The sequence below is a fragment of the Drosophila miranda genome (assembly GCF_003369915.1).
Source record: "Drosophila miranda strain MSH22 chromosome Y unlocalized genomic scaffold, D.miranda_PacBio2.1 Contig_Y2_pilon, whole genome shotgun sequence".
Taxonomy (NCBI): Eukaryota; Metazoa; Arthropoda; class Insecta; order Diptera; family Drosophilidae; genus Drosophila; species Drosophila miranda.
Genome location: NW_022881614.1, coordinates 36,615,589 through 36,639,455, shown reverse-complemented (window position 1 = coordinate 36,639,455; position 23,867 = coordinate 36,615,589). Strand labels below are relative to the sequence as shown.

General features: G+C 44.8%; 2 long non-coding RNA genes, 2 other non-coding genes and 2 pseudogenes across 8 annotated transcripts; 4 read left to right on the top strand and 2 right to left on the bottom strand.

Annotated features, from left to right (window-relative positions):
- Positions 1 to 244: 244 nt before the first annotated feature.
- On the bottom strand, positions 245 to 1,895 carry LOC117192407 (annotated as a pseudogene).
- Positions 1,896 to 2,071: 176 nt separating this feature from the next.
- On the bottom strand, positions 2,072 to 7,560 carry LOC117193986 (annotated as a pseudogene).
- An 8,261-nt stretch (positions 7,561 to 15,821) lies between these two features.
- LOC117192409 lies at positions 15,822 to 23,355 on the top strand. 4 transcript variants are annotated; one of them, XR_004474325.1, is made up of 5 exons: positions 15,822 to 17,148; positions 17,208 to 17,769; positions 17,829 to 18,180; positions 18,256 to 20,018; positions 23,283 to 23,355. It is a non-coding gene; the product is annotated as an uncharacterized LOC117192409 (long non-coding RNA). The 4 variants fall into 4 exon arrangements; XR_004474323.1 differs by having other exon boundaries at positions 15,823 to 17,148; positions 17,208 to 17,559; positions 17,635 to 17,769; positions 17,829 to 20,018; XR_004474324.1 differs by having other exon boundaries at positions 15,824 to 17,148; positions 17,208 to 17,390; positions 17,635 to 17,769; positions 17,829 to 20,018.
- LOC117194220 lies at positions 18,468 to 18,596 on the top strand. Its single transcript, XR_004474786.1, has one exon. It is a non-coding gene; the product is annotated as a U4atac minor spliceosomal RNA (small nuclear RNA).
- On the top strand, positions 20,832 to 23,237 carry LOC117192410. Of its 2 annotated transcripts, XR_004474327.1 has the most exons (4): positions 20,833 to 22,165; positions 22,225 to 22,407; positions 22,662 to 22,796; positions 22,856 to 23,237. It is a non-coding gene; the product is annotated as an uncharacterized LOC117192410 (long non-coding RNA). The 2 variants fall into 2 exon arrangements; XR_004474326.1 differs by having other exon boundaries at positions 20,832 to 22,165; positions 22,225 to 22,796.
- Positions 23,356 to 23,494: 139 nt separating the features above from the next.
- Positions 23,495 to 23,623, top strand: LOC117194219. Its single transcript, XR_004474785.1, has one exon. It is a non-coding gene; the product is annotated as a U4atac minor spliceosomal RNA (small nuclear RNA).
- The last annotated feature ends 244 nt before the right edge of the window (positions 23,624 to 23,867 follow it).

Below are 23,867 nucleotides of genomic sequence, written 5' to 3'. Positions count from 1 at the left end.
TTTTTGGCTGTTCATGTGAGAGCTCTATGTAAAGCCTCTGTAAGCAATAGCAACGCAATAATGAGCATAAGTATAGATGCTTGAGCGTTGAAGTGAAATGATGAACAGAAGAGAGGAAAAGTAAAATAAGCGGCTAATTTCTCCACCGTTTGTATTGCAAAAATGTTTTTCGAGGTTTTTAACGAGCCGGATTTGTAAAGACCTCACCTAGGCGATTTATAATGAATCTCAACAATAAAATGGCGACCTTTTTGCATATTTTATGTGGTTCTTTTCATCCTTCAATCAGCATGGAAGCTCAATTGTAAACTCTGGATTAAAATTGAACAATAATAAAAATGTGTTCGTGTAACCTCTTGGGGTGTGCACCTCTTGGCAATTTGCTTGAAAATGTTGGCGGGGGGTACTTCAATTAACAACAAATTTGGAACGCGGAACATTAACAAAGGAATTGTGTAACGAACATAATCAGATTACTTGCCGTCGGGGCAAGCCATCTGAAACAGAAACTGAACGATTGTGCGAGTGGGACGGCCAGTCATGCGGTTCTTCAGCAATTATGGCAGCGGATTGTAGCGCGTCAGCATGCCCACGTTGCGGATGTCCAGGTGGGCCCAGTCGACGCACGGCACCAGCTCGTGCAGAACGGCGGCAGCGATGCAGCTGGAGGCGGGGCCACGTCCGCGGATGCTGATGTCAAAGGTGTTGTTCGGCATGATCAGCTCCTTGAAGTAGCGCCACAGGGGCACCGGCCTGAAAATCCCGGCTGCTGCTCCGCCCAGCGCAGGGCAGACGGCGTAGCCCACTGTAGCAATGTCCACGACCATGCGCGGCTTGTAGATCGTCTGGGCGTAGAGCAAGGGATCGGCCATGGCCATCACACCAGCCTTGCTGACGTCCACGAAGCCGAGTTTTGCCAGTAGGCGATTTCCAAGATGATCGGCGGCTCGCAGCTGCCCTTGGCCACCATCAAGAAGCTGTTCAAGCTCTTGGACTCGATCCAGTCCATGCTGCGTACCTCCACGGATACCCCGCAGGGGCACAGGGCATCCACCGTTGACTGGGCGAAGATTGTGGGCGTCATCTGATTGGCCGGCGTATCGGCCAGGCGACGGGCCAGGTTCTGCGATTCGGCCTTGAACAGACCCCGCATCCAGGCATCCGAGTCGGGAGAGTCGTACAGCTCCAGTTTGGGAATGAGGGTGCGGTCCCGACGGCGCTTGTTGGTGTTGTAGCGCCAGACGGCCAAGGCGCTACCCTCCGCCGCCTGCTCCGCATACTCCATCGACTCCACGAAGACATCTGTGCAGCCCTGCAGTTGAAGGGAACGAGCCCCCACGCCGGCAGCGACGCGAGCGTTCTCCATTCCCTCGTCGATCATCTCCAGGTCGTTGAAGCCGGCCCCCTCCTGTCCCACGCCGACCACGGCCACCGCACGGAACTCCGCATCCACTTTCATGAAGAGACGGCCTTTTCACAGCTGGCCACTCAGGCCCGTCTCGCGTATGAGATCAGTGATCTTACCCTGGACGCGATCGTCAAACTTCTCGCCGGATGGTGTCATCTTGGGCTGGCGGTCGCCCTCCTTGGCGTACACGCCCACCACACCGCCTTTGATCACCGAGTCACATTTCTCGGCGTAGTGCCGTCGCTGTTCCACATCTCTGCGTCTGGCCAGGAATGTGTGCTGGACACGCCTGCACAGGGCGTGCATCAAGCGTACAGACTTCATCGCTTAATGATAGTGACAGTCCCTCGCGACAGGTTACGAAAGTTCTCTTATTTTTCAGACAGTTCCAGACAAATTTTGCTTTTTTTTCCGAATAAAAAAAAATGTAAATCTAAAAAATAGAGAGAATAGATGTGCTTCCAACAGCTGATTCGAAAGGAATGAGATATCCCAAGGCTCAAACTCTGGCAGGGAAACATTGCCAACGCCTGCTGAGATTCGAGGAATTTATGAATTTCCGAACAAAACGAAGAATAGGTCTCCGAAGAATAGGTCTCAAATCGAGGGAAGTATTCCACAGACATATATTTATATTTCGCGTAATCAAAAGAAACAAAAGATTTATCCCTCATCGGAATCGGATTGATTTGTCGGCTTGAGGCTGCCAAAGACCTTGGCCGGTATGGCCTTTTGTTCGAAGCGCAGTTTCATCATGATGAGGCCCTCGTCATCGGTTTTGGTTGTGGCCTGGCCTGCCTCGGCCTGGTCTCCACTCGGCTGCTGCGGGTCCTCCTCCTCATCGTCGTCGTCGTCCTCGCTGTCGCCAATATCAATCTCATCCGGATTGACGACTGTATTTTCCTTGCCCTTGGCCCCGCCCTGGGTCTCGCCGCGCACAAACATGATATTGGAGGCAGCCTTCTCGGCGGGCTTCTGCTTGGCCTCGGCCGCCGCCTGGCGGGCCTTCTCCTCGAGCAGCCGCATGGCATCCGGTCCGGAGCCAGCACCAGCATCGGCAGCCACACCATTCGTGTTCGTGTTGACAAACTGGGCAGCCATCATGTTGACCTGAGTGTTGTAGGTGGCCTGAATGGAACGCTTGATCCGCAGCATTTCACGCATCGTATCCTCGTTGCCATGACACACCTCGAACTCCTTCCAGGTCTGCCAGAAGTCCGCCGTGATGCGGGGATCGCACACCTGTTGGGACAAAGCAGAAGAGAGCTTAGAATATTGACGATCCAACGGTTAAATGTCGACTCACCTGTGAGCGTAGATGGCCCTGGCTCGATCCACCTAGCCCAGCTTCGTCTCCAGCTCGGCGAATTTGACGCACATGTGGCGCATATGCTGCTCGTGCAGAGCCTCGATGGCCTTCTCGTAGATCTCCCTGGTGCGTGGCAGGCCGTAGATCTCGGCGGCCTTCTTCACGAATATGTTGTACATGTCGAACAGCTCCTCTTCCTTGACGGCGGACGTGGCGCGATCGTAGACGGACATGGCATGCCGGGCCAGGCCGTGCTCCTCCTCCAGCTTCGCGTAGAGCTGGTAAAAGTACTTGGATTGCTCAGCGGGTCACTGATCCAGGCACTGTTCGAAGAGGTCGCGGGCCCGCTCCAGCTTTGTGCCCCCGTAGCGCGCGAGGAACTTGCTTAGATACGAGTTCCAGATGTCGTACACATTCGGCCACTTAAACAGGGTGTTCGGAGCAGAACCCAGCCGATTAGCTGCTTGCCAAATAGCACCTAATTCTTGGCCCTCAGCCGCTTATTTTGTTTGTTACTTATGTCTATGTCACTCATTTGTTTGTTAAAGCTTTGCGCTTGCTTGCCCTGCTAAACGCTCTCTGCCAGCTCGCTCTTCGCTATCTCCGCTTTGCGTCTGCCTACCGACGTCGGCCGAGCGAAGCTGCGCTTAGCGATCGGAGCGGCAATGTAAAGGGCAGGCAAGCCACACTTGCAATTTGGATGTCACGCATTAAAGAACATATCGTAATTTTATTTCTGCGCCGAGTTTTATTTAATTCGAAATAATTAGTCGGCCGATTGGGGATAAAAAACATTATCTCCACATAAAATTTGGTGACCCCGACGTGATCTCTGAGTTGCAGTGTCAATTAATAATCATTCGCGATCGACATTCGTTAGCCCTAGCGAATTTTCTACGGTTAAGCACAATTCGGTTCTAAAACACACTTACATACACCTACATACACGCATTGCTGGCTATTAATTTCTCTGTCGCGACAATTCGGTCAGTGCAGTGCGGTAGGCAGTGCAGCGAACTCACTAATACACACAAGCGGAGTACAAAGCGGAATCGGACAGCTCGCACAGCCGCACAGCTAAAGGCATTAGCTGTAATCCCTTTGCTTTCGGTTCCCACGTTTATACGTATCCAGGGTGTCTTTTTCGGTCGTGCTGAGAGACTCTTTTAAAACCTCAACATGGCAGCACCTGAGCCTACCAATGTCGCGAACGCAGCAATGCCGAGTGATTTAGATTTCTACAAGCACAAGGCCGAGTCCATCGCGCGCCAACTAAAGGCCATGGATCGCTTTCTTACCAAGGAAGAGCTTGCCGAGTTAGATGAGGCAGAACTTCAAGCTCGCTTAGAGCAAATCGAGCGAATGAATGCGGATTTCGATGCCGCTCAAACGAGCCTTGAAAGGCTGGATTTCCTGCAGTTAGCCAATGATGCCCGGCTGGACTTTTCGAATGTTTATGTCAAGGTTAGGTCCAGGCTGTCGCGGGAGTTGATGGCTGCTCGCACGGTAAATGTTGCCAATTCAACGGCTCGGCATACTCTCGAGGGGAATTCGTCGTTGTTCGCCTATAATAGTATAGGCCGATCTCGAATGCCCGAGTTGCAGCTTCCGCGATTCGGTGGGAGCTACATGGATTGGCCAGAATTCTACGCGATGTTTTCGACAATGGTGCACAAAGACCATCGTATACCAATCATCGAAAAATTCCAATATCTTCGTGGATGTCTAGATGGTGCTGCGCTGGATACGATTCGTTCCTTGGAACTTTCTGAGGAGAATTACGACAAGGCGTTGAATTTACTAATGTTGCGATTCGATAATAAACTGTTACATTTTCAGGCACACGTCAAGGCTATTTTCGGGCTGCAAGGGGTGGAGAAGGGCTCGGCTATCGGCTTGCGCGCGCTCAGCGACAAAATCAATTCGCACTTGCGTGCAGTTCAGACCTTGGGGACCCCGCAGGAGATATCCGATGGGTTGCTGATCTTCATCATAGGCACGAAACTGGACCACAAAACAAAGGAGAAATGGGAAGAGAACTTGCCGACGTCAGGATTGCCTCGGTGGTCAAGCATGGCCTCATTTCTGGAAGCGAGATGTCGGATGCTGGAGAATTTGGGATCAGCCATGGCAACAAGTCCTAGTCAACAGGTGGGAGAAGACAAACCTGTCACCCTTATCACCTCCAGTAACGACCATCCTAACCCCATATGTAACCATTGCAATTCCTCCGAGCATTACATATCTAGATGTCAGGCATTCCTGAATCTCTCTGCGTTTGAACGATACAAAGAAGCAAAGAAGAGCCGCTTGTGTTTGAACTGCCTCAACAAAGGCCATGAATTGCAGAGGTGCAGGTCAGGACTTTGCAGGCATTGCCAGGCCAAACATCACACGCTACTCCACATTCCATCGGGAACTGGTGCTTCATCTTCCTCTTCACCGGCCGAGGAATCGATCCAGCAAGAGGCCGCGACTGTGCTTCTAGCAAGCGGGTGTTCCAGCCCTCCCCCCTCGATCCAGAAATCTCAGCCTAGCCAGAACGTGTTGCTACCTACTGCCCTCGTCCATGTAACAGATCGTTATGGAGCACTTATCCCATGTCGTGCCATTTTGGATTCTGCATCACAGGCAAACTTTGTAACATCTAGACTTGCTGATCAGTTGCAATTGGATCATCGCTCGTCTTCTGTTCACATCTCTGGAATCGGAGATTCCATTCTACCTTCGAGCAAGTCTGTACATATAGTTGTACAATTCCAGGACGCAAGCTATCGAGCTTCCTTCGCTGCAATTGTCACCAACTCAATTACGGAAATGCAGCCTAACTTCGGCGTAGACGCAAAGGATTGGCCAATGCCGAATAATCTCAAACTAGCTGATCCTAATTTCTCCAAGCCCCAACGTATCGATCTGTTGATAGGTTCTGGTTTGTTCTTCGATTTAATGTGCGTCGGACAGATTCGACTATCAGCCCAATTGCCAACATTGCAGGAGACAAAACTTGGTTGGATAGTATCAGGAAGCATTGATAGCTCGGAGAATAAGCGTGCAGCTTTAGCCGCTTTTGAAAATTCCTCGTGCATCTCTATTGACGATTTTCGACCCACAACGCTGGAGTACCAAAACTTAGAGCAGCAATGCAGGAAGCAGCTGCTCGAGTGCCAGGTGCAAGTGGAAAAACTGCGATCGGAGAATCAGGAACTGCAGCGCGAACTTTTCCATATATTAAAAACCTACATATCCACGCTAAATGAAATTCAACTTTCAACAATTTCTACATTGCCAAATTTCCTGCCATTCTATACAATTACAGAGGTTCCCGATGATCAAGACGTAATCACGACAAGCCGCCTTCGTAAAGAAGCGCCGATTGCTGCGTTCGACGATCATCCCAGCGTAGCCGCCAGCTGCGCCCAAGCAAGCATCTTCAAGAGGGCCGTTGGAAAAATAGCGGTTCTGCCCCTTCAGGATGGATCTGTTGAAAGCCTTTGCCTTCCAACGGGGGTGAATGTTCGGAGCAGAACCCAGCCGATTAGCTGCTTGCCAAATAGCACCTAATTCTTGGCCCTCAGCCGCTTATTTTGTTTGTTACTTATGTCTATGTCACTCATTTGTTTGTTAAAGCTTTGCGCTTGCTTGCCCTGCTAAACGCTCTCTGCCAGCTCGCTCTTCGCTATCTCCGCTTTGCGTCTGCCTACCGACGTCGGCCGAGCGAAGCTGCGCTTAGCGATCGGAGTGGCAATGTAAAGGGCAGGCAAGCCACACTTGCAATTTGGATGTCACGCATTAAAGAACATATCGTAATTTTATTTCTGCGCCGAGTTTTATTTAATTCGAAATAATTAGTCGGCCGATTGGGGATAAAAAACATTATCTCCACACAGGGCAATGCCCTTCTCGTAGGCCCGATAGGCCTCCTCGAAGTAGTTGTGCTCTTCGAGGAACATGCCATAGTTGATGATCACCTGCGGCGTGCAGATCTTCAGGTCGATGATGCTCTCGTAGACGGCCTTGCAGGTCTTGAAGGTGCCAAAGGACTCCTCCAGATCGGCGTACATGGACCACGCCTTCAGGGATCTGTGGAGGCGCGACTGCACTGTCTCCGAGTCGTCGTGATACGCCACCTTCCGCTTGGGCGTGGCCGTGGCACGTTGCATCAGCTTGAGGGCTGCCTCGAACTGCTGCTGGCGCGGCTCCATCTTCGCCCACTCGCACCACACGGCGGCCAGATCCGCCACCTTGACGTACTCCACCTCGGTGCCCCGCTCGAAGACCAGAACTTGGCAAACTCCACCCAGAGGGTGTGCAGCTTGTCCTCGTACAGGTTGACCCGCTTGTGCCACTCGTGCAACGTTCTGGCGGATTCTGGCGCAGCAGGACACTGTTCAGCAGCAGCAGACGCCTCTCCATGAGGTATTCGAAGCGCGACAGGCGCAGCTCCACATCGATGTCGTCCTCCTCGGTGGCTCCCTCGTTCTTGGCCACCTCCTCCATGCGCTTGTTCAACGACAGCTCCTCGAACTGCGCAAAGCTGGCCTCGCAAAAGGGCTCTGCTGCCCCAACAAAGGCCACAAGACTGTGGACCAGGGGGGCAAGGGGACAATAGAAGCCAAAAGATTGACAGAGGCGAGTGAATTCCGAAAATTTATATAAACGATATTGCGGTTCACATTTTGCACTTTCGCTCAATTAACTCAACTAATTGACATTTGAAAATACATGCGGTGAAAGGAAGTACATATGTACACATGTATGTACATGTGGGTCCGTAAAGGACAACAGCAGGAGATAATTATAAGTGCAGGAATTTTAATTCAACCTTCAACCTCAGCCTTTGCATGGCTCTGGAGCTCGAAAGTGATTTACAAAAGAAGCACTTTAGTCGGAAACATAAACATTCATTCCCCACCTCTTCACAGCACTTGACCAGAAACAACAGCAACAACAACGAGGGGAACGTTGTGAGTTGCTGCGGACACCGCAACTCTACAGTTATACCCGATACTAAGTCAGTATGGCTCTCCTCCGGCAGACGCCGCTAATATTGAACGACACGACAAAGAGTGCGTGCGAGAGAGACAGAAAATCAGTCTGAGCGTGACGTCGGGCGCTGCGTAGCCAGCGCAAATTGATTTGTTCCTATTGGCTATAAAAATGATCTGATCTGATCCAGATTCAGCAATCTGATGGATATGGTCATTATCTATGATTCTGCGTTTTTAGTTTTCTCGAATCTGCAATAATGTGGATGCAACAGATTTTCGTCCTTTGTGTGGGCGGAAGGAGGTGGGGCGAAATTTTGAGATATACGTTTTATAGTGAGATCTAACAGGAGTGCGGATACTAAACTTGGTTACTCTAGCGTTAATAGTCTCTGAGATTTGTGGATGCCCCAGATTTTCGTAATTTGCGGGGGCGGAAGGGGGTGTGGCTAAATTTTGACACAAAACGGTCAAGGTCCGATATCACAGGAGTGTGGATACCAAATTTGGTTGCTCTGGCTCTTATAGGTTCTGAGATCCTTGAACTCATATTTTGCAATTGGCAAAACCGACCATGAAACCTGTGCGTTAGAGAGAGACAGAGCGAGAAAGAATGAAATTGTTTTCTTGATTCTGGCTATAACAATTATACGATCTGGTTCAGATTTTGCACTCTAGAAGATATAGTCATCTTCTACGATTCTGCGTTTTTGGTTTTCTCGTATCGTCGAAATTGTGGATGCCACAGATTTTCGCCCTTTGTGGGGGCGGAAGTGGGCGGGGCAAAGGGACGGACAGACGGACGGACAGACGGACAGACGGACAGACGGACGGACAGACGGACAGACAGACATGGCTCAATCGACTCGGCTATTGATGCTGATCAAGATTATATATGGGATTTGGTGGGAGAGCAACAGAGTCTGTAGAGATAACAGAGGAAGTAACAGAGAGAGAGACTAGAAGCGGACGGCGAACAAAGAGACGAGAAAACACAGCCTCAACGATCGACGCCATTTAATTCGGTGCCAAAGTCTCACTCAGACACACGCAAATTACGAGCGCAAATATCTGTATTAATCAAAATATACTTAAAGCACAGCGACCGTTGTAATCATAACTAATCTTAAATAATATTCATAAATAAATATTCATAATAAAACCTGGCGTCCTGGACTAAAGTACAACTACGGAAAATCCGGGGCCACAATTTTTGGGGGCTCAACCGGGATTTGAACGATTACAAACGGAAAGTAATCAAACTAAAGTTGTGTTTTACAAATATTGCGAGAACTCGGTGAATTGTGGTGGCGTTGTTTGGAACATTCTGGAAGAAATCTGCAAAAACTCTGCTGCGCGAAAATTCAAACAAAAGGCAATTGGCAAAGCAACGCGAGAGTGAGCAAGACGGCAGCATGCAGCTACGGTAAAAAGAAGAAGAAAAACCGAAGCAAACCGAATCAAGAGGAACGGCGTAAGCAGCAGAGACGGCGATAAAGAGACCCAGTACCCAATCTGAAGGCAACGCAAGACTTGGTGGATGGTCAGCAACGTGCAATAGGCAGGATCGTTGGCGGTGAGCAGCATCTAGACAAGGAGAAAGGCGTGGAGCAGAGAAGCTAGTGGTTCGCAAGTACTGTACGGCGAAAAAGGCAGCTGGTCAACGCAAAAAGTCTGCAGCAAGAAGACGACGAGAAAATTGACAAGGCAGTGAGTGCGTGGAAACGAGACGCAGCAGTCAGTAACTGTAAAAGCAGAGGAATAGAGAGGAACGGCGTAAACAGCAGAGACGGCGATAAAGAGACCCAGTACCCAATCTGAAGGCAACGTAAGACTTGGTAGATGGTCAGCAACGTGCAATAGGCAGGATCGTTGGCGGTGGACATCATCTGGACAAGGAGAAAGGCGTGGAGCAGAGAAGGTAGCTATTGGTTTGCAAGTACTGTACGGTGAAAAAGGCGGCTGGTCACGACGAAAATTCTGGAGCTGTGTTGGTGTGACGACGACAGAAAATTCTGGAGCTGTGTTGGTGTGACGACGACAGAAAATTTTGGAGCTGTGTTGGTGTGACGACGACAAAAAATTCTGGAGCTGTGTTGGTGCGACGACAACGAAAACATTTTGGAATTGGTTGTTGTTGGTGAGTGCAAGCGAAATATTGCAAAGAAGCAGACAGACAATAACGGCGGTAGCAGTGGTAATTAACATAGTGTTAAGTTTACATTTTCAATAACATATCATCAAGTTTAAAGAGCGGAATACTGTTAATTATTGTAAGGTCTGAGAGGAACTGGATTCTAAAACTGTATTTTGTCGAGCGAGCGGCATAGATCCATTTCTTATTCTATTATATTTCATACAAGTTTGTAAAAATGAATAGAGATGAGATTTTGGCACTGTTGGTGGCAGATTTGCGCGATAAATTGGCCGAGATAGGTTTAAATAGAACCGGAAGAAAAGTTGAATTGCAAAACAGACTGCTGGCTCACTATGGTTTTCAAACCGATCAAAACGATGAAGAAGTTAGGGATGAGGGAGAGACTGCAGATGAGATTAATGAAGAGTTATCATTTAGAACAGTGGCCTCAAATAATGAACAAGCAAGGGGAAATGAAAGGCGAGATGAAAATCCAATTGGATCTGGTCAGAGGCGGCAAGCAGACAGTTCTAATTCAGGAAGGTCATGGTATACGTTGAAAGATGCAGATGGCAGTGTGTCACAGTTTTCGGGTACAAGTTCACCAGACATTAATCAGTGGATCGAAGAACTCGAGGAGTGTGCACTCACGGTGGAATGGAACCAATTACAGGTGTTCATTTATGCCAAACAATTGCTCAGTGGGGCAGCGAAGCTTTTTATTCGAAGTCAACGCGATATTCGTGATTGGAATGTTTTAAAGGGTGCATTGATCGACGAATTTGGGGTGAAGGTGTCATCAGCTAAGATACATCGTAGGCTAGGGAAGCGGCAGAAGAGGAAGAACGAAACGTTGCACGAGTATCTGTACGCTCTGATGGAGTTGGCAAAGCCAATCGAGATGGATGACGAAAGTTTAATTGAATATTTTGTCAGCGGGATTCCAGATTCTAGTACAAACAAGGCTTTACTGTATCAAGCTAGGAATATGAGGCAATTGAAGGTGCAAATTGAGGCATACCAGAAAATGACAGGGTCGGTGTGATCACAAGGGAAGTTTTGACTCACACTTCAATAAAGGAGAAAAATAGTTAGTGAAATCAGCGGAAAAGTTTAAAAATTGTTTTAACTGCGGAGATGAGTCGCATATTAAGCGGGATGGTCCAAAAAGAGATAACAGGTGTTTCAGATGCAACCAGCTAGGACATAGAGCTGCTCAGTGCAAGGTCGACATGGCAATTAAACAGGAGAAAGCAACCAATCTAGTTCTGGAGAATGGTAGGACAAAGCCATCAAGCACGTTCACTTCGTCAGGATTAGAGTTGAAATCGGTAAACTACGGAAAAGTTGTGTTTAAAGGATTGGTCGATACAGGTGCAGATTTGTGTCTTCTAAGCAGAAATGTGTTTTTGAAGCTTGGTAGAGGAAAACTGGCAGGACGTAGTAAATGTTTAACGGGAATTGGTGAAAGCTAAATTATGACTTTCGGTAGTATCACAATACCTGTGCAGATTGATGACATTGACTTAATTGTAGAATTTCACGTAATTGCGGACGAGGACATGGGATTTGATGCTATATTGGGTAGAACTCTTTTAGAGAGTGTGGACATGAAGGTAACAAGAGATGGAACAGCACTAGTCCTCAGATCAGGAAGTCAAGTAAGTACTAGGCGCAATGTTCCAGAACATAGAGATGAGAGGGAAAATGTTAATTCATGTACGGAGTTGCTGAATGAGTTTCAGAGTTTGTGTATGGTGAACTTAGAGCAGAGTGAAGCTATAAATATTGATTTGTCACATTTGCCCTATTCAGAGAGAGATCAAATAAGAAAGATAATTGAGGAATACAAGCCGAGTCGAAATGTGCATTGCCCTATAGAGATGAAAATTGTACTAACAAATGATTTACCTGTGTATCAGCATCCTAGGCGTATGGCTTATAGTGAGCAGAACATAGTAGACGAGCAGGTCAACGAGTGGTTAGCACAAAAAATAATAAAGCACAGTACATCAGAATATGCCTCTCCGATTGTATTAGTACCAAAGAAGAATGGACAGAAACGTCTATGCTGCGATTATCGAAAGTTAAATGAGAAAATAGTGCGAGATAACTTTCCGATGGTACAGATGCAGGATGTTATTGAGAAATTGTAAGGAGCTTTGATTTTTACGACATTAGATTTGACTAACGGTTATTTCCACGATTCATTGGGCTGACTTCTTATTTCAGGAAATTCATTGAAGGATACGCAGTCATAGCCAGGCCATTGTCGGATTTATTGAGAAAGGATTCTAAGTTCGAGTTCAAGGAGTTGCAGCGATTAGCATTCGAGCAATTGAAAGCCGCTCTCACTAGGAAACCAGTTTTATGATTGTACAATCCTAAATTATCTACGGAGATACACACGGATGCTTCTAAGTTAGGTTTTCGGGCTGTCTTGTTACAAAAGGATCCAGAAGATGGTCAGCTGCACCCAGTGATGTATATGAGTAAGAAAACAAAGCCATGTGAGGAAAACTATCATTCATACGAACTTGAAGTGCTAGCAGTAATAGGAGCATTGACTAAATGGCGTGTGTATGTTCTCGGACTGAAATTTAAAATCATTACGGACTGTAACGCGTTTGCCATGACGATGAAAAAGAAAGACGTTCCATTAAGAGTAGCTAGGTGGGCAGTGTATCTGCAGGACTACGATTACGAAATAGAACATCGTTCAGGATCGAAGATGCGACACGTAGACGCTCTCAGTCGAGTTGCTTGGTACGTATTAACAGAGAGTGTTATGCACAGGCTTAAGGATGCGCAGTGTGCAGATGAATGGACAAGGGTGGTCAGGAATCTGGTGGAAAAGCAGGGATACGAGGATTATTATATGGCAAACCAAATCTTATTCAAATATCTAAACCGAGAGTTAATAGTTGTTCCATCTCAAATGGAAACCGAAATAATACAGATCGCCCACAGGCAGGGACATTTTTCGGTGAAGAAAACACAGGATCTGGTAGAGAAATCTTACTTTATCCCTAAACTAAGAAATAAAGTAGAAAGAGTGGTAGGCGGTTGCGTGCAGTGTATCTTAGTTAATACAAAAGCGGGCAGGCAAGAAGGGTACCTAACTCCCATTGACAAGGGTGATAAACCATTAGTTACCACCTATCACTTAGACCACGTCGGGCCGATGGAGATTACAAAGAAAAGATATAATCACATTTTGGTAGTTGTTGATTTTCAAAATTGTCATTTTCAAAATTCGTTTGGTTCTACCCCACACGTAGTACCGGAGTAGAGGAGGTGCTGAACTGTTTAGAAAGGCAAGCAGTATCATTTGGTAACCCATTCAGAATTGTCACTGATCGTGGCGCAGCTTTCACATCGCACTTATTCAAAGAGTACTGTGACAAGCAGAAGATACAACATTTGTTAATAGCTACAGGCGTACCTAGAGGCAATGGACAGGTCGAGAGAATGCACAAAATAGTAGTACCGATGCTGTCAAAGATGAGCTTAGAAAATCCAGGAAATTGGTATAGGCGCGTGGGTAGAGTGCAACAGATAATTAACAATGTCGAACCTAGGAGTACCAAAGTCGCCCCATTTAAACTTGTAACAGGAGTAGACATGCTTATAACTGACATAGCTGAATTGAGCGAATTGGTACAGCAGTCTCTCATAGGTGAGCTAGACGAAGATCGTGAGCAGTTAAGGAAAGAGGCTAGAGACAATATTCAGTCTTTGATAGAAAGAGAAAGGATGAAAAGCCGTACAAGATCAATGACTTAGTTGCAATCAGGCGGACCCAATATGGTGTTGGATTGAAGTTGAGGGGAAAGTTTCTAGGGCCCTATAAGGTGGTCAAGATTCACAAGCACGGCCGGTATGATGTAGAAAGAGTGGGTGAAGGAAAAGGCCCTTTTAAAACATCTACGGTGGCCGAATTTATGAAGGAGTTCGGGGCGAACTCTATGTCAGGAGGGCCGAATGTGAGATTTGGTGGGAGAGCAACAGAGTCTGTAGAGATAACAGAGGAAGTAACAGAGAGAGAGACTAGAAGCGGACGGCGAACAAAGAGACGAGAAAACACAGCCTCAACGATCGACGCCATTTAATTCGGTGCCAAAGTCTCACTCAGACACACGCAAATTACGAGCGCAAATATCTGTATTAATCAAAATATACTTAAAGCACAGCGACCGTTGTAATCATAACTAATCTTAAATAATATTCATAAATAAATATTCATAATAAAACCTGGCGTCCTGGACTAAAGTACAACTACGGAAAATCCGGGGCCACAATTTTTGGGGGCTCAACCGGGATTTGAACGATTACAAACGGAAAGTAATCAAACTAAAGTTGTGTTTTACAAATATTGCGAGAACTCGGTGAATTGTGGTGGCGTTGTTTGGAACATTCTGGAAGAAATCTGCAAAAACTCTGCTGCGCGAAAATTCAAACAAAAGGCAATTGGCAAAGCAACGCGAGAGTGAGCAAGACGGCAGCATGCAGCTACGGTAAAAAGGAGAAGAAAAACCGAAGCAAACCGAATCAAGAGGAACGGCGTAAGCAGCAGAGACGGCGATAAAGAGACCCAGTACCCAATCTGAAGGCAACGCAAGACTTGGTGGATGGTCAGCAACGTGCAATAGGCAGGATCGTTGGCGATGAGCAGCATCTAGACAAGGAGAAAGGCGTGGAGCAGAGAAGCTAGTGGTTCGCAAGTACTGTACGGCGAAAAAGGCAGCTGGTCAACGCAAAAAGTCTGCAGCAAGAAGACGACGAGAAAATTGACAAGGCAGTGAGTGCGTGGAAACGAGACGCAGCAGTCAGTAACTGTGAAAGCAGAGGAATAGAGAGGAACGGCGTAAACAGCAGAGACGGCGATAAAGAGACCCCGTACCCAATCTGAAGGCAACGTAAGACTTGGTAGATGGTCAGCAACGTGCAATAGGCAGGATCGTTGGCGGTGGACATCATCTGGACAAGGAGAAAGGCGTGGAGCAGAGAAGGTAGCTAGTGGTTTGCAAGTACTGTACGGTGAAAAAGGCGGCTGGTCACGACGAAAATTCTGGAGCTGTGTTGGTGTGACGACGACAGAAAATTGTGGAGCTGTGTTGGTGCGACGACAACGAAAACATTTTGGAATTGGTTGTTGTTGGTGAGTGCAAGCGAAATATTGCAAAGAAGCAGACAGACAATAACGGCGGTAGCAGTGGTAATTAACATAGTGTTAAGTTTACATTTTCAATAACATAACATCAAGTTTAAAAAGCGGAATACTGTTAATTATTGTAAGGTCTGAGAGGAACTGGATTCTAAAACTGTATTTTGTCGAGCGAGCGGCATAGATCCATTTCTTATTCTATTATATTTCATACAAGTTTGTAAAAATGAATAGAGATGAGATTTTGGCACTGTTGGTGGCAGATTTGCGCGATAAATTGGCCGAGATAGGTTTAAATAGAACCGGAAGAAAAGTTGAATTGCAAAACAGACTGCTGGCTCACTATGGTTTTCAAACCGATCAAAACGATGAAGAAGTTAGGGATGAGGGAGAGACTGCAGATGAGATTAATGAAGAGTTATCATTTAGAACAGTGGCCTCAAATAATGAACAAGCAAGGGGAAATGAAAGGCGAGATGAAAATCCAATTGGATCTGGTCAGAGGCGGCAAGCAGACAGTTCTAATTCAGGAAGGTCATGGTTTACGTTGAAAGATGTAGATGGCAGTGTGTCACAGTTTTCGGGTACAAGTTCACCAGACATTAATCAGTGGATCGAATAACTCGAGGAGTGTGCACTCACGGTGGAATGGAACCAATTACAGGTGTTCATTTATGCCAAACAATTGCTCAGTGGGGCAGCGAAGCTTTTTATTCGAAGTCAACGCAATATTCGTGATTGGAATGTTTTAAGGGTGCATTGATCGACGAATTTGGGGTGAAGGTGTCATCAGCTAAGATACATCGTAGGCTAGGGAAGCGGCAGAAGAGGAAGAACGAAACGTTGCACGAGTATCTGTACGCTCTGATGGAGTGGGCAAAGCCAATCGAGATGGATGACGAAAGTTTAATTGAATATTTTGTCAGCGGGATTCCAGATTCTAGTACAAACAAGGCTTTACTGTATCAAGCTAGGAATATGAGGCAATTGAAGGTGCAAATTGAGGCATACCAGAAAATGACAGGGTCGGTGTGATCACAAGGGAAGTTTTGACTCACACTTCAATAAAGGAGAAAAATAGTTAGTGAAATCAGCGGAAAAGTTTAAAAATTGTTTTAACTGCGGAGATGAGTCGCATATTAAGCGGGATGGTCCAAAAAGAGATAACAGGTGTTTCAGATGCAACCAGCTAGGACATAGAGCTGCTCAGTGCAAGGTCGACATGGCAATTAAACAGGAGAAAGCAACCAATCTAGTTCTGGAGAATGGTAGGACAAAGCCATCAAGCACGTTCACTTCGTCAGGATTAGAGTTGAAATCGGTAAACTACGGAAAAGTTGTGTTTAAAGGATTGGTCGATACAGGTGCAGATTTGTGTCTTCTAAGCAGAAATGTGTTTTTGAAGCTTGGTAGAGGAAAACTGGCAGGACGTAGTAAATGTTTAACGGGAATTGGTGAAAGCTAAATTATGACTTTCGGTAGTATCACAATACCTGTGCAGATTGATGACATTGACTTAATTGTAGAATTTCACGTAATTGCGGACGAGGACATGGGATTTGATGCTATATTGGGTAGAACTCTTTTAGAGAGTGTGGACATGAAGGTAACAAGAGATGGAACAGCACTAGTCCTCAGATCAGGAAGTCAAGTAAGTACTAGGCGCAATGTTCCAGAACATAGAGATGAGAGGGAAAATGTTAATTCATGTACGGAGTTGCTGAATGAGTTTCAGAGTTTGTGTATGGTGAACTTAGAGCAGAGTGAAGCTATAAATATTGATTTGTCACATTTGCCCTATTCAGAGAGAGATCAAATAAGAAAGATAATTGAGGAATACAAGCCGAGTCGAAATGTGCATTGCCCTATAGAGATGAAAATTGTACTAACAAATGATTTACCTGTGTATCAGCATCCTAGGCGTATGGCTTATAGTGAGCAGAACATAGTAGACGAGCAGGTCAACGAGTGGTTAGCACAAAAAATAATAAAGCACAGTACATCAGAATATGCCTCTCCGATTGTATTAGTACCAAAGAAGAATGGACAGAAACGTCTATGCTGCGATTATCGAAAGTTAAATGAGAAAATAGTGCGAGATAACTTTCCGATGGTACAGATGCAGGATGTTATTGAGAAATTGTAAGGAGCTTTGATTTTTACGACATTAGATTTGACTAACGGTTATTTCCACGTACCAGTTGTAGTTCAGTCACAAAAGTATACATCATTTGTAACGCAGAAAGGACAATATGAGTTCCTATTTGTACCGTTTGGGATTTCGAATTCGCCTGCAATCTTCACACGTTTCATTGTTGCGGTAATGAGAGAATTGGTTCAGAAGGGTGACGCTGTAGTATATATGGATGATATCATTATACCAAGTAAGGATGTTAAGGAAGGCTTACAGAAGTTGAAAAGAGTGCTAGAAGTGACAAGAAAGAATGGTTTGAAGATAAACTAGAGTAAAGGTCAAATTTTGCAAAGTAAGGTAGATTTCTTGGGGTATGTTATAGAAAATGGTACCATAACACCCGGTAAGGAGAAAACACAGTGCGTAGCAAACTTTCCGATCCCAAAGGATAAAAAAGCTATACAACGATTCATTGGGCTGACTTCTTATTTCAGGAAATTCATTGAAGGATACGCAGTACCAAAGAAGAATGGACAGAAACGTCTATGCTGCGATTATCGAAAGTTAAATGAGAAAATAGTGCGAGATAACTTTCCGATGGTACAGATGCAGGATGTTATTGAGAAATTGTAAGGAGCTTTGATTTTTACGACATTAGATTTGACTAACGGTTATTTCCACGTACCAGTTGTAGTTCAGTCACAAAAGTATACATCATTTGTAACGCAGAAAGGACAATATGAGTTCCTATTTGTACCGTTTGGGATTTCGAATTCGCCTGCAATCTTCACACGTTTCATTGTTGCGGTAATGAGAGAATTGGTTCAGAAGGGTGACGCTGTAGTATATATGGATGATATCATTATACCAAGTAAGGATGTTAAGGAAGGCTTACAGAAGTTGAAAAGAGTGCTAGAAGTGACAAGAAAGAATGGTTTGAAGATAAACTAGAGTAAAGGTCAAATTTTGCAAAGTAAGGTAGATTTCTTGGGGTATGTTATAGAAAATGGTACCATAACACCCGGTAAGGAGAAAACACAGTGCGTAGCAAACTTTCCGATCCCAAAGGATAAAAAAGCTATACAACGATTCATTGGGCTGACTTCTTATTTCAGGAAATTCATTGAAGGATACGCAGTCATAGCCAGGCCATTGTCGGATTTGTTGAGAAAGGATTCTAAGTTCGAGTTCAAGGAGTTGCAGCGATTAGCATTCGAGCAATTGAAAGCCGCTCTCACTTGGAAACCAGTTTTATGATTGTACAATCCTAAATTATCTACGGAGATACACATGGATGCTTCTAAGTTAGGTTTTGGGGCTGTCTTGTTACTTCCTTGTCTTGGGGAGCAGAAATGTCCAATGAACGTCTAGTGAGGGCATTGCTGCTGACACCAATTACATTTATTCCCGTCTGCCAGGCCACTCACTGTGGCTGGTGTTCGGAATTTTTGGCCAAAGGCTCCCTTACTTTATAAAAAAAAAAAAAGGATCCAGAAGATGGTCAGCTGCACCCAGTGATGTATATGAGTAAGAAAACAAAGCCATGTGAGGAAAACTATCATTCATACGAACTTGAAGTGCTAGCAGTAATAGGAGCGTTGACTAAATGGCGTGTGTATGTTCTCGGACTGAAATTTAAAATCATTACAGACTGTAACGCGTTTGCCATGACGATGAAAAAGAAAGACGTTCCATTAAGAGTAGCTAGGTGGGCAATGTATCTGCAGGACTACGAGCCTCAACGATCGACGCCATTTAATTCGGTGCCAAAGTCTCACTCAGCCACACGCAAATTACGAGCGCAAATATCTGTATTAATCAAAATATACTTCAAGCACAGCGACCGTTGTAATCATAACTAATCTTAAATAATATTCATAAATAAATATTCATAATAAAACCTGGCGTCCTGGACTAAAGTACAACTACGGAAAATCCGGGGCCACAATTTTTGGGGGCTCAACCGGGATTTGAACGATTACAAACGGAAAGTAATTAAACTAAAGTTGTGTTTTACAAATATTGCGAGAACTCGGTGAATTGTGGTGGCGTTGTTTGGAACATTCTGGAAGAAATCTGCAAAAACTCTGCTGCGCGAAAATTCAAACAAAAGGCAATTGGCAAAGCAACGCGAGAGTGAGCAAGACGGCAGCATGCAGCTACGGTAAAAAGGAGAAGAAAAACCGAAGCAAACCGAATCAAGAGGAACGGCGTAAGCAGCAGAGACGGCGATAAAGAGACCCAGTACCCAATCTGAAGGCAACGCAAGACTTGGTGGATGGTCAGCAACGTGCAATAGGCAGGATCGTTGGCGGTGAGCAGCATTTAGACAAGGAGAAAGGCGTGGAGCAGAGAAGCTAGTGGTTCGCAAGTACTGTACGGCGAAAAAGGCAGCTGGTCAACGCAAAAAGTCTGCAGCAAGAAGACGACGAGAAAATTGACAAGGCAGTGAGTGCGTGGAAACGAGACGCAGCAGTCAGTAACTGTAAAAGCAGAGGAATAGAGAGGAACGGCGTAAACAGCAGAGACGGCGATAAAGAGACCCAGTACCCAATCTGAAGGCAACGTAAGACTTGGTAGATGGTCAGCAACGTGCAATAGGCAGGATCGTTGGCGGTGGACATCATCTGGACAAGGAGAAAGGCGTGGAGCAGAGAAGGTAGCTAGTGGTTTGCAAGTACTGTACGGTGAAAAAGGCGGCTGGTCACGACGAAAATTCTGGAACTGTGTTGGTGTGACGACGACAGAAAATTCTGGAGCTGTGTTGGTGTGACGACGACAGAAAATTTTGGAGCTGTGTTGGTGTGACGACGACAGAAAATTCTGGAGCTGTGTTGGTGCGACGACAACGAAAACATTTTGGAATTGGTTGTTGTTGGTGAGTGCAAGCGAAATATTGCAAAGAAGCAGACAGACAATAACGGCGGTAGCAGTGGTAATTAACATAGTGTTAAGTTTACATTTTCAATAACATATCATCAAGTTTAAAGAGCGGAATACTGTTAATTATTGTAAGGTCTGAGAGGAACTGGATTCTAAAACTGTATTTTGTCGAGCGAGCGGCATAGATCCATTTCTTATTCTATTATATTTCATACAAGTTTGTAAAAATGAATAGAGATGAGATTTTGGCACTGTTGGTGGCAGATTTGCGCGATAAATTGGCCGAGATAGGTTTAAATAGAACCGGAAGAAAAGTTGAATTGCAAAACAGACTGCTGGCTCACTATGGTTTTCAAACCGATCAAAACGATGAAGAAGTTAGGGATGAGGGAGAGACTGCAGATGAGATTAATGAAGAGTTATCATTTAGAACAGTGGCCTCAAATAATGAACAAGCAAGGGGAAATGAAAGGCGAGATGAAAATCCAATTGGATCTGGTCAGAGGCGGCAAGCAGACAGTTCTAATTCAGGAAGGTCATGGTTTACGTTGAAAGATGTAGATGGCAGTGTGTCACAGTTTTCGGGTACAAGTTCACCAGACATTAATCAGTGGATCGAATAACTCGAGGAGTGTGCACTCACGGTGGAATGGAACCAATTACAGGTGTTCATTTATGCCAAACAATTGCTCAGTGGGGCAGCGAAGCTTTTTATTCGAAGTCAACGCAATATTCGTGATTGGAATGTTTTAAGGGTGCATTGATCGACGAATGGGGGTGAAGGTGTCATCAGCTAAGATACATCGTAGGCTAGGGAAGCGGCAGAAGAGGAAGAACGAAACGTTGCACGAGTATCTGTACGCTCTGATGGAGTGGGCAAAGCCAATCGAGATGGATGACGAAAGTTTAATTGAATATTTTGTCAGCGGGATTCCAGATTCTAGTACAAACAAGGCTTTACTGTATCAAGCTAGGAATATGAGGCAATTGAAGGTGCAAATTGAGGCATACCAGAAAATGACAGGGTCGGTGTGATCACAAGGGAAGTTTTGACTCACACTTCAATAAAGGAGAAAAATAGTTAGTGAAATCAGCGGAAAAGTTTAAAAATTGTTTTAACTGCGGAGATGAGTCGCATATTAAGCGGGATGGTCCAAAAAGAGATAACAGGTGTTTCAGATGCAACCAGCTAGGACATAGAGCTGCTCAGTGCAAGGTCGACATGGCAATTAAACAGGAGAAAGCAACCAATCTAGTTCTGGAGAATGGTAGGACAAAGCCATCAAGCACGTTCACTTCGTCAGGATTAGAGTTGAAATCGGTAAACTACGGAAAAGTTGTGTTTAAAGGATTGGTCGATACAGGTGCAGATTTGTGTCTTCTAAGCAGAAATGTGTTTTTGAAGCTTGGTAGAGGAAAACTGGCAGGACGTAGTAAATGTTTAACGGGAATTGGTGAAAGCTAAATTATGACTTTCGGTAGTATCACAATACCTGTGCAGATTGATGACATTGACTTAATTGTAGAATTTCACGTAATTGCGGACGAGGACATGGGATTTGATGCTATATTGGGTAGAACTCTTTTAGAGAGTGTGGACATGAAGGTAACAAGAGATGGAACAGCACTAGTCCTCAGATCAGGAAGTCAAGTAAGTACTAGGCGCAATGTTCCAGAACATAGAGATGAGAGGGAAAATGTTAATTCATGTACGGAGTTGCTGAATGAGTTTCAGAGTTTGTGTATGGTGAACTTAGAGCAGAGTGAAGCTATAAATATTGATTTGTCACATTTGCCCTATTCAGAGAGAGATCAAATAAGAAAGATAATTGAGGAATACAAGCCGAGTCGAAATGTGCATTGCCCTATAGAGATGAAAATTGTACTAACAAATGATTTACCTGTGTATCAGCATCCTAGGCGTATGGCTTATAGTGAGCAGAACATAGTAGACGAGCAGGTCAACGAGTGGTTAGCACAAAAAATAATAAAGCACAGTACATCAGAATATGCCTCTCCGATTGTATTAGTACCAAAGAAGAATGGACAGAAACGTCTATGCTGCGATTATCGAAAGTTAAATGAGAAAATAGTGCGAGATAACTTTCCGATGGTACAGATGCAGGATGTTATTGAGAAATTGTAAGGAGCTTTGATTTTTACGACATTAGATTTGACTAACGGTTATTTCCACGTACCAGTTGTAGTTCAGTCACAAAAGTATACATCATTTGTAACGCAGAAAGGACAATATGAGTTCCTATTTGTACCGTTTGGGATTTCGAATTCGCCTGCAATCTTCACACGTTTCATTGTTGCGGTAATGAGAGAATTGGTTCAGAAGGGTGACGCTGTAGTATATATGGATGATATCATTATACCAAGTAAGGATGTTAAGGAAGGCTTACAGAAGTTGAAAAGAGTGCTAGAAGTGACAAGAAAGAATGGTTTGAAGATAAACTAGAGTAAAGGTCAAATTTTGCAAAGTAAGGTAGATTTCTTGGGGTATGTTATAGAAAATGGTACCATAACACCCGGTAAGGAGAAAACGTAGAAAACGAGAAAGCGTAGCAAACTTTCCGATCCCAAAGGATAAAAAAGCTATACAACGATTCATTGGGCTGACTTCTTATTTCAGGAAATTCATTGAAGGATACGCAGTACCAAAGAAGAATGGACAGAAACGTCTATGCTGCGATTATCGAAAGTTAAATGAGAAAATAGTGCGAGATAACTTTCCGATGGTACAGATGCAGGATGTTATTGAGAAATTGTAAGGAGCTTTGATTTTTACGACATTAGATTTGACTAACGGTTATTTCCACGTACCAGTTGTAGTTCAGTCACAAAAGTATACATCATTTGTAACGCAGAAAGGACAATATGAGTTCCTATTTGTACCGTTTGGGATTTCGAATTCGCCTGCAATCTTCACACGTTTCATTGTTGCGGTAATGAGAGAATTGGTTCAGAAGGGTGACGCTGTAGTATATATGGATGATATCATTATACCAAGTAAGGATGTTAAGGAAGGCTTACAGAAGTTGAAAAGAGTGCTAGAAGTGACAAGAAAGAATGGTTTGAAGATAAACTAGAGTAAAGGTCAAATTTTGCAAAGTAAGGTAGATTTCTTGGGGTATGTTATAGAAAATGGTACCATAACACCCGGTAAGGAGAAAACACAGTGCGTAGCAAACTTTCCGATCCCAAAGGATAAAAAATCTATACAACGATTCATTGGGCTGACTTCTTATTTCAGGAAATTCATTGAAGGATACGCAGTCATAGCCAGGCCATTGTCGGATTTGTTGAGAAAGGATTCTAAGTTCGAGATTAAGAAGTTGCAGCGATTAGCATTCGAGCAATTGAAAGCCGCTCTCACTAGGAACCCAGTTTTATGATTGTACAATCCTAAATTATCTACGGAGATACACATGGATGCTTCTAAGTTAGGTTTTGGGGCTGTCTTGTTACTTCCTTGTCTTGGGGAGCAGAAATGTCCAATGAACGTCTAGTGAGGGCATTGCTGCTGACACCAATTACATTTATTCCCGTCTGCCAGGCCACTCACTGTGGCTGGTGTTCGGAATTTTTGGCCAAAGGCTCCCTTACTTTATAAAAAAAAAAAAAGGATCCAGAAGATGGTCAGCTGCACCCAGTGATGTATATGAGTAAGAAAACAAAGCCATGTGAGGAAAACTATCATTCATACGAACTTGAAGTGCTAGCAGTAATAGGAGCGTTGACTAAATGGCGTGTGTATGTTCTCGGACTGAAATTTAAAATCATTACAGACTGTAACGCGTTTGCCATGACGATGAAAAAGAAAGACGTTCCATTAAGA